Below are 12,888 nucleotides of genomic sequence, written 5' to 3' on the forward strand. Positions count from 1 at the left end.
TTAAACATTTTTGGTTTGGGGTAAAATTTCAGGGCAATCACAAAACTAAAAAAACTGGCAACAAATTTTATATATAATTTTAGATATTTGACTGATGATTAGATACCTCTGGAATAATACCTCAATCAAAAGAAAAATAAAATTCAGAATTAGGATTACACAGTCCATAGAAATGACAACTACTGATGCTGCACTGCCATTCCTCATCAGATTGTGAATTAAATTCTTGTAGTGTTTAACTCCATATCAGCTTTTAAATACATGTTAAGAAGTGTACAGGACAGAGAGTTTTTGAGTTGCTAAATATCTCTGTTCTAGCTGACGTGTGAGGAATAAAGAGAGCTACAGCTCACTCACTGATCTATGGGCTCTGGTTGTGTCTAAGTCTTCCAGCAGTTACCATTACATTTATTTCACACCTGGGGGTGGCCCATTGCTTGTATGTCATCAATTTTCACCTTTTTCCTTCACTTATATTCATGTTTCTCATACTGTGAGCAAAATGACTGCAAGACAAAGGTCAGGAGCTACAATTCTGACAGTAAATGAGACACTGGTGCCTTCATTCAGTATTTGGAACTGTAAAATTCAGGAATCTGTGTTCATCTCAAGTGTAACGATGGACTGTACCATTTGGCATCTTTTTTATTTTATAGGCTCATTTTTTAATGGAAAACTCATGCGAGACAAACAGCCACTGTTAAACTCAGCTACAATAATGTAACTACACTCAACATGAACATTTTCAAACACAATAAAAAGCAACATAGCCACAGATGTTTAGTTTTAGAAAAATAAATACATTATATAGAAATATATTCACAAAACTACATTAATTTTATTTGTGAAAAAATATATTTCTGGACAGTCAGCCACATGAGAAGTGGCTGAGGGAACTGGTGGTTCAGCCTGGAGAAAAGGAGGCTCGGGGAGATCTTTTCACTCTACAATCCATGAAAGGAGGTTGTAGCAAGGTGGGGATCAGTCTCCCATGCAAAATGTGAGAGGAAGATGAATTTGATAATTCAACCCAAAATTTGAATTTGATAACTCAACCCAAAAAACTGAAATGGAGACCTTTCTATTAGATGATGCTTAATGCCATTTATGTGGTGCAAGAACTTTTGTTATGAAACATAACTTTGCTTAAAACTGGAATATTATCTCATATTACCTAAGGACAGAAAATAACAATCTGTTTGATTTGTAATTATTACAATGATAAATTTTTTAGGGTTCAACGGAAGCAGAAGCTTAGGTCGAAAATGGAAATCAATATTAAATTAATACATCTCATCTCAGTTATTAATATGCATCTATACATTTCAAACCTATCACAGCTGATAAAGAGGGGCCTGACTGGCAGTCCAATGAAGAAAGGCACAGGACTGGAGTTACAGGTAATTTCATTTACAGGTATCATTGTTCTGGGAAAACATATATATCATCTCCAGTATTATTCTTGATATCAGCTCAGGCTACACACCTATAATATTTCTAATAATTAGGAATTAATTACACCTTTTCTCCATCCTCATCTCCCACTCCTCCATCATATATTATAAATTCTGTACTTGCAGAATGGATCCTAATCAGTCTCTTTATGTTCACACAGAGTGGCTATGCATTCAAGGCATACAAACATCCCACAAAGAGGCCTGTCAGGAATATTCCCTACCACAGTTAATAATATTTGGAAGAAATCAATGACCACAGATACTTTTTTTTTTTTAACAGAAGGACTTAAGACAGCAACCAAAAGCTGTAAGAACAAAAAGAAGTCAATAAAACGAGGACATCCATGAGTTACTATGGTATAATATTGCTGAAATATACAATTGGAAGCAACCTCTGTTCAGAAGTATATTAAGTGTTAGCCTTCAGAGAGCCTCTAGTATCTCCTTCATTATCCCAATTAAGACTTTAAAATTCCATCCCTAATATTACAACTGATTGTTTATAGACTGCTTTCTACTGCAAAACTGAACTACATACAATCTTAACGATGTTTGTGGAATAATGAGATTTGAATCAACTATGAGACTCCTAATCTTAATTGGCAAGAGGTGTGGGAAGATGGAAAATCTTCTTTCCCTATAATCTAATCAAACTCAGCAGTATCAGCTTCCAGAGTGCAACATCAGCCTTTTCCCTGAAGGGCTGAGCAGAAGGTTAGGAAAAAATTAATTGTAAACATTAATGTAAATACCAAAAGTTCATACTGGTCACGGTAAGTAAGCCACCTCAGCAACATTTGTGCTTTCTCTTGTACTCCCTCACTTGTGTTTCTGGTACTGCTTTCAGCATCCCACCCCAGCAGGCTGAAGTAGGAGCTGTATTTTCCCGAGAGGTGAGTTGAAAATGAAAATGTTTTCATGGGAAGTCCATAGAACTCTGAAATCAGAACCACTACAAACTCATGTGGTCAAGTTAAAAGCAGGGGAAACTTGAAATTCCATTGTTAATTCAGACCAAAAATATTTCTGCAAGAGTTTTTAGAAGATATTCTCTGATGGAAGGAAGAGGAAAGAACTCCTGTGGTTGTGACAAACTGGAGTTTAGGGCTGTGCTGATCTTGCATTACAGCTGCAACAACCCTCCTCTCCTTGATGCTAATGCTCATCAGGTCCATCAACACTCAGGACACTGGGGAAAGACACAGAGTGTCCCTGTGTCCCATGAGTCACAACTCACCTCCAGCAAGATGGAGCTCATCAGAATTCCTAAGCACTCGCTGTGACGTGGGCTGTGAAGATGAAAAGTGGGGTTCAGAACAATGTGGCAAATAGGAGGAATGATCCTGGATAATCCCCTCTCACAGCCAGTAACAAAGCACTAGAATTAAAGAAGTAACTTGACTTTTCAAAAACAGATAAAAAGAAGGAAATCTCTTCACACCACAAACAGCAGTAATCCCTTTATGGCTCCTTGAGTCTACATATGCATGTTTGCCTAGATTTCTAACAACAGCCTGAAACTGTAAAAAAGATGAAGAGATACTTTTTTGTGTTAATCTCCACACAGATAAAGTAAGATTCTAAAATCCCCAAGACAATCCCCAAGGCAGGGATGTCTGCCTACAAAAAAATTTCAATGACTACTAACAGTATCTATCATCTGTCTCTCATCTTTTCTCGAAAACATACAGAAGCAAAGGTGAGGTGTTTGATACACAGCAGAGTAAGAAAGCAGCTGGAATTAATTTATGCATAAGCAGCCAGACAAGCTGTTGCAGTTGATAGTTATGCATTTTAGCACAGCCTGCTGTTGGCACATTGTTTAAATAAAAAATATGATGCCCACACATTCAAAGCAATGATGGAGAGGTAATGATCAGTTTCACAGCAGTGGGCTGTTGCTTCCTAACTGTTATTTGGACTCATTTTTGATAAGTTAGCACTGGGTTTTATTAAGTATTATATTTTATGAAATATCTCCTTTATTACATAATATCAAGCTGAAGGGATGGATTTCAACTGAAATGCCAAATTGCCATTCTACTGGGCAAGACTGGTATGCACTAACCAGAAAAATGGGACGAGACTGATGTTTCTAGAATCTGATGGCCTTCCTAGTGGCAGGGCAAAGCTGGCAAGGGTACCCTCAGAGTCAATGTTGGCAGTGCAGCAGCCAGGATTTAAAATGCTGTAATAAATGGAACATTATTTCATCAGATGCACTGTGCCACGGCTTCTGTCTTATTTTCACTCATCTCAGTGCACTAAAATAATTCAAGGAACATGGAGTTACTTTTCTTCTCTACTTCTCTGCCACATTAAGTTCAAGCAAAGCACACAGAAATAGAACTGACCTGAACAAATGACTGGTGGTTTCTCCTGGGCTTCAAAAGCAAAAAGGTGTTACAGGAAAAATGCAGCCTTTTGCTGGCTGTAGGCTTTACCCAGGATATAAAGAAATAGAATTTGTTAGTACTTCTAACTGGAGAAAAACACCTGGCAACTGCCAGCATTTCCTTTGTATGAGACAATTTATAGGAACACCTATTTGTACATTAAAATGCCCAGCTGTCAAAATGAAGAGGAGGTCCTTTCAGATGGTGATGGACTGCATATCAAATGAGAAGTATAAACAATAATAAATATACAATAAAATATTGACCCTAATCCTTAGGAAACCCTAGTCCTTAATTTTGCAACTAGATTGAAACCTACTGACATTGACTAGGCATTGTTATCACTGATCTAGTAAATGATTGTTCATTTATAGTGAACTTTGAAAAGGTGCATCCTGTGGCTTAGGTATTCGTGGTCAGGAAGGAGGGTCCGGTTCATGGAGTCTTGTACCAAAGGGCAGTGAAAACAGTAGAAAGAAAGATGATTTGGTGTTGTCAGTACAAACAGTGACCCAGAAACTTCAAATAAGCATTGCACACAATGTCAACTGGGCAACACTAAGAAAAGAGCCAACTAGAATTTAATATGATAAATTGGCAAACAGCTGGATTTTGTTTTCTTCACTGTATGCCAGTATTTTTATTTTATTTTTATTACATAACCTAGTTGGTTTTGGAGGTTTATAACTCATATTTTTAAGCACTACAGTCCAGTTCTGTCCATCTCAATTTGATAATTAGACAGCCCATGGCATCACAGAATTCCCTGTGACTGAAGTCACTGCAGGAGCATAGGTGGCTCTCTGAGTGCTCTGCGTTGTTAAGAAAGGATCTTCTGAGACCTGCTCAAACGAAGCAGAACTAATCAATCCCACTTGGACAAGCTGATTACCTGGAAATCAATCAGTCAGGGAGCTTGTTCTGTTGGCCTTCAGGATATGAGCAAAGACTAAATGTAACTTCCAGCAGAAGTAGCACAGAAAGCACATCTGTGAGGCAAATATCTGTAACACAGATACAGAGAGCACTGGAGCACAGAATTTCTTGTTACTGTCCCAGAATACTCTGCTGTGACATGGGAAGCACAGACATCCCCATTCCATCAGTCAACGTCTCACAGCAACTAATTTTCCACCAGTGATCAGGAAGTTCAGAGCACTCTTTCATCAACACCCAGGGAACTAACTAGGTCCTGGTGCAGAACACTTTGCCCTTCTGCTAATGCAGTTTGTGTTTCAGATTCTGTTTGTGACAAGGTTTGAATTCTGTTTGGGTTTAACATGGCATTACAGCTGCGGGTGCTTCACTCTGTTACTGCCAGGTCCAGAGATAGCACAACCTGGGAAAGGAAAACAAGTGCCTGCAGCAGCTGATTGACAGGCCTGAAACACCTGGGAGAAGACCATCACACAAGAAATAATGGCTTAGAGAAAAACAAATTAGGAGCTGATTTATATTCCAGGAGACATTTTATTGCCTGCCATTCTCCATCCCACTGAAATATTGTGATGGATTAGGGTGACAGAAGAGAATTGCTAGGTGCTGGTAGTGACAATTTGAACAGCGAGGTGAAGGAAATACACCATGCTCTGCCTCTCTCCAGAACATGGTGAGCTTATTGTGGAGGGAATACAACCCATTAGTCACTGGAGGCACTTCCAGGTGTGTTGTTCCTCTGTACATTCACACTGTGGGCATCTCTCACACCCAATTCTGGTGAAGTTTAAGGTCTGCATTCTAAGGTCGAACACTAAGAGGGAACTGAAGACTGAAAGTATTGCAAATAGCACTAGTAAATAACTGTAGTAAGATCTTTCATTTGATACCAACTCCCCCAAATTTACTGAAAACATCTAGAGCCATATGAGCAGAGCTGTTCTGGGAAGTGGTACCTGAAAAGGCACTTGGCCAGGCAGGCAGTGTAGGTACAAATTGAGTCATGGCTTTCCTAAAGTATCAGTGGCCATGATCCAGCCTGGCCTCGGGTAGTGGGTTACCATGATAACTTGTTCAAAAAACTCAAAGGTGAAGAGGGGAAACAGAAAAGAGAAAAGAACCTTTGTTTCACAGTCTACTGTCACAAAGGGAGATGATTAGAAGTGAGTCAGAATTCCCAAAGCAACGGAACTGTCAGTGGTAGTCTTGAGACCTCAGGGATCTATCACAAGGGGTCCTAGGACTGTCATGGAAAGGGAGTCTTTCATCAGACTGGGAGATTTCTCAGGGTGCTTCCATAAAAAGCCTGCATCCTCTCCATCTCACTGAGTCTCTGACACCTGCTGGCTTGTCACTAGAGGGGACAGAGGTTTTCTGTGCCCCTGCTGCTCAGCGTGCACTGAGATGGATCTTCAAGCACAGGTGCTCTGAAGTGAGGTTCAAAATGTCACCCTTGGAAGAAATACTCAAAAGAAGAGGATTTGAGAAGGAAGATGTGCTTGTCAGTTAAAACTGTGACAGCTGCAGATACACAGCAGCTGGAAAAATAAAGGGCATGATGTCTTACCCTCATCTCAGGGGCCCAAGCCCGGCTCAGTCCAAGCACTGAGCTTGTTTCACTTCATCCTTCATTCAAAATTAGAGTATGAAAAAGAACATGGAATGAAATTCAGGGAGAAATCCAAGAGCCTTTGGGCAACCCTTCAGGAACCAGCTTTGTGCTAGGGAAGAGTCATGTTATGTTTCCAGAGTTAGCCCAATAATTGTGTTTTATTCTCTATAAATAGAGAATAAAATTATATATTTATAAAGTTACCTGAGTTGGGTCAAGCTACCAGTTTGCCTTATAAGGCCCAGCAAAATATAGAAGCCTTTTGGAGGGTATTCCAATATTTGATGTGAAATCAAGGCAATGCCCCAAATACCTGGACAGTGGAGAAAAAGATGGAATTTCTAATGTTTCACACCCATTTAAATCACAGTTCTCTATATGGTGTTTTATATGCTCACCATAGAAAGTTCATTATAGAGTTTTCATTAGGAGACATCATTTATGTAAAAGATCCAAAAATGTATTAAGTGAGTAGCAGGTGTACTGTGAGGTGAGAGAGCAATTATCAAGATCATTATTGTAGTACATTAGTGTCTAATGGTGTGTGATAAGGATTGTAAAGTGCCTACTGTGTACTTAGATATCTTTCAGCTGGCACTCAAAGACAAAAAAAAAAAAAATTACCTGTACTGTATGTATAAGCTGAATGACTGGGAAAATAGAGAGCAGTATCAAATGCTTACAGATGTAGAGCAGAAAACCAACACATAAACAGAAAAAAATTAAATGCTTTTTCATTTTTCTAAACAGCAGTGCCAACTTTTGACAAAACGACCCGTAAGCAGGTGCTGAGAGGTGTCTTCAGTAAAAAATTTCTGTTTCCTAGGGTCTCTTAAAAAAAAGAAAAAAGAGGAGTGGGTGCGTCCATGTGCACACATGCACAAAAGACTACAAATTTTATGTACCGTTTTTTAAAAAAAATGCATTTCTCTCACCACAATTGACTTTTTGAGCAAAAGATGTTTGGCTGAATCAATTGAAACAGCAACATGGAGTTTGGCAGCAATCCATTTCTGCTGAGATTAAGCCAGCTGCTACTGAATCCATTGATCCTTTTAGCTATTGATTTCTTAATTTAATAAAAAATGAAATTTTAGAATGTGAACAAATTCACAGTGCTGAAGAGACAGGATTTTGATAAGCTCTGCTGCCAGACTAAGCTGGCAACATTGGCAAATGAGAAAATCACACATGATTTAAAATATTAAAGATTTCCAATATGGCAGATTGCTTAAAAAAGGATTTAAATAGAAATGTGTCCTGGTAAAAAAAAAGCTCTCACAATTAAAACTGTATAATCTTAAACCAGCAGACCTGCTCCCTTTGTTTTCCATCTACAAATACTAGTGACTGAAGCCATTTTACTACACTTTATGCTCCTATTTACTTTGAAAAGTCAAATTATCTTTAGGAGAAAAATCAGATTCTATTCTTATTAAAGGAAATTTGTGACAACTTCTAACCAAGGACCAGGTTTCCCCTGAGGCAGCTCCATGCACACGTGTCCTTCACTGCGCAGCTCCCAGCTTTTATTCATTCAAGAGCATTTCCAACTGGGCTTAGAATCCACAGCCTAAACATGCCATGCTCTGAGCAGATACAGAATCTCTATCCCTGCACTGGCATCTGCTGCCTCGTTCCCTCCTTGAGGCATTACTGCCATTAGGGTGCCCTCGTTTCCTCATTAATTCAATTCCCATAAATGAATGCTGGTGACTCAGAGGGCCACAGCAATGGCCGGGTAATGGGACTGCCAAAGTGACAGAGTGACCTCTCCTGCCCATGGTGTTTAGAGCAGATCAGCAATTTACCACTGAAACAGATTTTCCCCTGGAAAAATGCTACTTGCACAAAATTGATGTATTGGGGAGAGGGGGAAAGAAGTTGTAACAAATCTGTATCAACGTGCCCTGTTTTCCTGCCAGCCGTCCTGAAGAACATGCTGGGGGATCAACAACTCCAGCTCCAAATGCTGCCAGGACAGAGGTACCTGACAACAGCTTTAAGCTGTTCAGAGGCAGAATTCTTTGTGGATTGCAATTGAGGTCCCATAATACCAACATAAAAATTAAAATAATCAAAGTATGTGATAAATAGGAAATGTTACTCTTGAGGAAAGCAGCCTCCCATTTGCATTTTTTTCCCTTAAAGAATTATCTATATCATCAGTGAATTATCTATATCAGTGATTGCTCAGTTTAGCCTTCAGTGACAGACAGATGGCCACTGGCAGCTGCATCTACACTTAACAACAAGGGTGAAGTAGCATTTGTAAACCTTGACAAAACAGAAAAAGAAATGGAAGAAAATCTAGCAATGCATGATGGACCCAAGCTTTATCATGGGCTTTCTGAGGAAAAGGTGAACAGAAGCCTTAACACTGCCAGGCTTTGGCTGCTCCAAGTCTTTTCCAAAAATCTGTAGCTGCCACAGCTGAAAAGTGCATTCCAAACACACCATTCTACCCATACAAGCAGTTTCTATGGTTTTTATTTACTAGTGAAGGTTCTCGGGCACTAAATGACAAGTTTGCGTTTAAATGGTTTTCATTACTTTACTGCAGTCTTTTCTGAACTTTATTGCACTGCAACAAAGAGGAGATGCACACAGAATTGTAGGGAAAAATTAGCACGGATTAAAGTAGAAAGTGTGAAAGCTGGGGGAACAGCCCTTAGACAACTTCAACCCACAGAAGCTGGTTGTCTCCTCATGGCTTAATCATTGCCTTAGGACTTAGGATTATTCTTATTATACCTAATGTTTATACTCTTCATCTAATATATCTATGTACTGTTGTTATAAGGTGTGTAAGATATATGGGAAAGATTAACATCTTCCCATTCTACAACATCCTAATAGTGCCAGAATTCAAAGAGCTGTCTCCTGGGTGGCCAAGTGAACAGTCTGAAATAAAACATTCCACACAGGTTTGCTCTATTACTGCAAACATGAATATGGGTAAAGAGCACAATAGACAGGTCAAACTCAAGGAAAGCTTCATGTTTGTAGAGGGACATGATGTGAAATTACGGAAAATGCCAAAGCCTGGAAAATCTGGGTGAGTATTAATGTGAGTCTTGAGGAAATCCATATACATAGAAATATTCACTGGCTATGAAGTTTCAGTCTCCAGAGAAGTAACCCAAGGTCAAAGCTATGAATGGCGTGCAGCCTGTGCAATAAAAATGTAAATCTCCTTCATTCTATGGAACCACAAGTGTGTTTAGCTACACTGTGCAACTGGTCATCAGCACAGCAAGGAAGAGAGGGATGAGCCTGCTCTTCACAGACAGGCACTGCAGACACTGGTTACCAGAACTATAGAAAATCAACTCTTACTGTTACAGTTTTTCCTGTAGATGTGCACACACCAACCACATCCACAGACAAATCTGCATGGATCAAAGAGAGCAAGGAAAAATAAAACTAAAAGTAGATAGCTTTTAAATGTTTTTTTAATTAGTTCAAAATAATTTCAGGTGTTTTATCAATCCTCTATTCACTACTGGAGCCTATGAATAAGCTATCTGCTACTTTTCCATCTAAATTTATTTGTTATTTTGTACTGGAATGGCAACAGGTTGGTAATGTGACATAATCAAATCAGGTTTCCAAGGGCTTAAATTCAATTTCCCTTCCTAGTCGTGATTCCATTTGATTCCATTTTTTCCTTATATATATATATATATATATGTATATATATATTCCTTTTCAATGGAAATCTATCTACCTTAACATGAACATGGCTAAAACTGATAGTCAAGCCAAATTCTAAATACTCCCAGACAAAAAGGTTTATATTTCAAGCTCTGCACTGCAGGAGCTGTTCTTTCTAGATATCTTTAAGGATCTTGAGTGACATAACTTGATGTAAGACTGAGCCTTTCACACATCTGCCTTAGCAACTCCAACCATGAAACATTCAGTAAATTCCACTGATGTGATTAAATCAGGCAGAAGTTTATTTAGCTGCCTTCAAACTTGATGATCCCAGAGCCATCAACAAGAAAATAAACAATGTGACTGTGAAATGAAGTAATAGATGCTGTACATTTAACATGCACTTGTATGGCTCTTGTAACACTAAACTTAGGATAGGTTATTAACATGAGAATATTCCAATACTCCCATTAAAAAAAAAAAAGCCACTTGTCACTGCCACCTTTTGTGTCTGAAGGAGATTAACATCAGGGTGCCTTCTAAAGAACAGGGAGTAAAACAATGCAATATCTTCTAACACTTCATCCTAATAATAAAACTGAGTTCTGGTGCCATTCTAGATGATTAGGACAGGATGATTCCTGTACCTGATTTTTCACACAGAAAAGAAGAGAGTCTAGAAACTAAACCTGAAGCGAAACAAAGAATTAAAATTTTAAATATTTAAATTTAAGGCACAGTTTGCAGTAGAAGTGGTCAACAAATTTTCTTCCAATATAAATTAGCAACTTCAATATATACTTTTCAGAATCAATCTGGCTAGTTCTGTTGTAATAGTTAATGCAATTACAATAATAGGTTTTAAATGGGTTTATATTTCAAGTATGATTGTACTGAATTGAATTATTCCCTACTTATCACACAAATATTGGATGAACATTCCTCATTTTCAACCCACACTTTTAAATTGATTTCCTTCCACTTCAGCACGATTAAATTTCTAAAATAAAGCAGGCAGATACTTCACACTCTCAACTGCTGTCACAAGTAGTAAATCTTCTCTGGAATGTAAAAATAACTGCAGTAAGTCCAGCCTCTCTATACTAATATGCAAATGGCACATAGCTGAGGAAGTCTACAGAAAATCATTTATTCTCAAGACCAGAATTTCACTTACACAGAACAATGCAATGCATCTCTTTAGGCTTTCCACTTAGGAATATTTAATTGCTGATGAAATGTTTTTAAGCATGTTCAAAGTGCTACGGAATAGAAGAGTTGTTATGGAAAAGACAGTAAAAAAAGGGATTAAACCAAAATCATGTGATTTTCTCCTCAAACAATATGCAATGATCATTTTTAGGTTTTGATTCAAGCACAACTGGACGACTGGGGCTCAGAAATTAAGTAAGAGTCTGGTGGACCCATAGCAATGACAACTGGCAAGCAGCAGCAAGGAAAAAAAAAGTATCATGATAAAGATGACCAAGGACTTGGCTCTATACACAGAGGTTTTCTTTAGGGCTTTCTTCATGGTTTGCAGGACAGACAGCATCAGAAACTGGGGAAGGCCACCACCAACAAGAAATAACCTGTATGAATGCAACTGCCTGCATTCTCTGACAGTCAAATGCTGCTTGAGAATCAGACCTTGTGGGATAATCTACAGAATTATGTTCGGATCTGTTTTTAAATCCTCTGCATAAGCAATTGTGATAGTATTTTTTAGTAACAAATCAGAAATTAACAATGTTTATGTTTCCTGTAATAAAATATACCTGTATGAGAAACCAAGAAAGGTCTGTAAATTATACCTTGTTTCACCGTGCCCTGCCACCTTCCCAATGAGAATTAAAAACCCTCAAAATCCAAAGTCAATATATCTTCTCGCTATATGCCAGAAACCAAAGCAGGAATCATTCCTAATTCTGTTTCAGAGTAGCAGAAAGCACTCTGTTCATTATCTTCACCTTGTTTTTCACAGTCAGCTGCTAGAGGTTACAGTTTTCCAATATGTTCATTTTTCTTTTACAGTGAATGTTTATAGGGCCAGAGGAAAGAGTGGCTGCTCTGCTGTACTTTGAAAAGGAGCAGGTGTGCTCCAAATCACAAAGTTTAGTGGTTATAGGGACAGAGGAGAAGGAGAACTAAAGCTAAGACACCACAACCCCAGGGTTGAACACTGTTAAAACTTTTATTAGTTCCACATCCTCCAGAAACTCATTACCTGAAATAACATTTGATATTTCAAAGGAGTCACAGGGAGCATAAAAATCTCTCTTACTTTCTGTCCTTTTACATTTTCATGAAAAGTCTAAGTGTATTCAGTTAAAATACATTTTAAATCTTGTTGTTTGTTTGAGGAAGATGGCTCAATTCAGTATTGCTTGCCAATAATTGGGGGAAAATAGTCTTGATTCATAGAATCCCCAAATAATTCAAGGTGAAAGGAATCTGTCAATCATCAATCAAGTTGATCAGATTCAATATGCCCCTGATAAATTCATGAGTGTTGTACCAAGCAACTTCTTATTCTCATGTGCCTGGATGTGGTTTTCAGGGGGATTTCCTCCACAGTATCCAGGGTGATTGAAGTGATACTGATTGGCCTGGATGCACTTAACCTTGTCTACCTAATGGATGTGACATTCACTCTTTTCCCATCACCAGTAACCTCCACGGAGCACTGTGACCTTTAAAGGTGTCAGCAGCTTCACCAGGACCTTGTCCAGCTCCCCTGACAGCATCCAGTCAGGTCCCATGCACCAGTCTCTAGTGAGTTTAAGTGCTCCCTAACTCCACTTTCCAATACTTTGGATGATGTTTC

At 38.5% G+C, this 12,888-nt stretch overlaps 1 protein-coding gene and 1 long non-coding RNA gene across 13 annotated transcripts in view; both read right to left on the minus strand.

Moving 5' to 3' along the window:
* Positions 1 to 12,888, minus strand: part of EPHA6 (EPH receptor A6) — a 372,934-nt gene that overhangs the window by 208,329 nt on the left and 151,717 nt on the right. The gene's annotated exons all lie outside the window — the stretch shown is intronic.
* On the minus strand, positions 1,117 to 4,906 carry LOC135295040 (uncharacterized). The gene is made up of 3 exons (XR_010357086.1): positions 4,746 to 4,906; positions 3,526 to 3,645; positions 1,117 to 2,746 (listed from the first exon to the last, which is right to left on the minus strand). It is a non-coding gene; the product is annotated as an uncharacterized LOC135295040 (long non-coding RNA).

This window comes from Passer domesticus, chromosome 2, assembly GCF_036417665.1.
Source record: "Passer domesticus isolate bPasDom1 chromosome 2, bPasDom1.hap1, whole genome shotgun sequence".
Taxonomy (NCBI): domain Eukaryota; kingdom Metazoa; phylum Chordata; class Aves; order Passeriformes; family Passeridae; genus Passer; species Passer domesticus.